This window comes from Anneissia japonica, unplaced genomic scaffold (assembly GCF_011630105.1).
Source record: "Anneissia japonica isolate Jap-2015-1 unplaced genomic scaffold, ASM1163010v1 scaffold287915_len73302_cov97, whole genome shotgun sequence".
NCBI classification, from domain to species: Eukaryota; Metazoa; Echinodermata; class Crinoidea; order Comatulida; family Comatulidae; genus Anneissia; species Anneissia japonica.
In genome coordinates this window covers 1-1,951 of record NW_022749517.1, presented here as the reverse complement: position 1 = coordinate 1,951, position 1,951 = coordinate 1, and positions in this window count along the sequence as shown.

Sequence of the window (1,951 nt, the reverse complement as noted above, 5' to 3'; positions counted from 1 at the left end):
CAGCGTTTCTTTTTTGTTTGCAGCGTTTCTTTTCTGTTTCCATGATTTCTTTTTTGTTTTCAGCGTTTCTTTTTTGTTTGCAGCATTTCTTTTTCTTTGCAGTGTGTCCCTTGTGGGCCATCGTAATCTTTGCATCCACAATAGGCGCTAAATTGAGCATTTATCACGATCCAACCAAAAAAATACTAGAAATACAAGATAGCCTTCTCGGTAGTGGCTATCGGCACTGCCGCAGTGCCGATTTGGCTGCCGTTTTCTATCGGCACTGCCGCAGTGCGAAAACGTTGCTTTTTTCTATCGGCACTGGCACAGTGCGAAAAGTTGCTGTTAATTAATCGAATCGATGTTTTTATCGATAGATGACATTGGTATAACTCATAATTCATAATTTTATTTCACTCAAAACGTAATGAGACTGGTAGGTAAAAAAGGGAACATGTCTGTACAATAATAATAATAATAATAATAATAATAATAATAATAATAATAATAATAATACAGATAATAAGAATAAATAAATAAAAATAAAAGAGTAATAATAATGATAATAATAAAAATTATGAATGAAGATCAAAATATAACATTGAAGTGAATTCAAGTTAGATATTAAAACAAGATGGAGGACTGGACTGTGATGATGTTCTAAATATTTGGCTTTATTATATAAATAATTGATTAGGTCTAGCTTAGCCTATATTATTGTCAACATTATATTATATTTGTTTTACAATTAGTAATTTAAATAATTATTTCTAATTAAATTATTAAATATACATTATATATTATATATTATATAGGCCTATGCATATACATAAAACAAAAAATAAACAAACAATAATAATAATAATAATAATAATAATAATAATAATAATAATAATAATAATAATTTTACGATATTTTGAATAATGAGATAATAATGATCAGCATATAAAATAAAATTAAGTCCATGCAAAACGCGATTTTAAATAAAAATGTTACCTATTTGATTATGTTTTAAAAAATAATCCTATAAATTATATCCATATATGCTAATTCATGTTTTTAATGTTAATATGGTTGATAAATAATATATAAAATAATAATAATAATATTAATAATAATAATAATAATAATAATAATAATAATAATAATAATAATGAAGGTGCTCGAATAATGTTTTATATAAAAATTGAATAAAGAATTAATAATACTTCAATAATACTTCATTTACGATAGTATGAGATATTTGTTGATTAATTTATAAAAATATAATAGGTAGGGCTATATACCTTTAATAATGATTCAGCATATATTAAATCTACTTACGTCGTCAATGTAAAATTTGGTTTTTTTTTCTCAATAAAATGTTACCTATTTTACGGTATTCTGTTACGGTATAATCTTATAAATTATCAGTTTCATTGTAAATTTTATGTTAACCAAATAATTTATGAAGCATTAAACAATTCAGTGGGCCTAACGCTGGATGTAAATGTAAAACAAAACAAAAGCAGATGCTAATATTATCGCGCGATTACCGCATATTTTTGGTAATCGGAGCTCAGGATGGTTCAAACGAGGTGACAAATATCCGTCGAAATGCCGTATAAATAAACTGCAATTAGGCCTATGTAAATAATTTTCACACGAATATCTTAATTAATATATCTTAACATCTTAAATAAGTTAATTACCAAATAATTAATAGATCGATATAAACATTGTGACCTATAACTACAATTTATTAATATATTTTAATTAATAAATACAAAAAAAAACGATTTTTCAGGTCAGAAATTGGCATCAAAAATGTAATATTTCAATCGCGATATTCGTATTTTTTTCGGCTCATTGAAGTAGCGACGATAAACATATATAATAATTAGTTTATAGTCACATTAATAATGCAAATTTTAATATATATATATATATATGTATATAATATATATGTATATATGTATATGTATATATG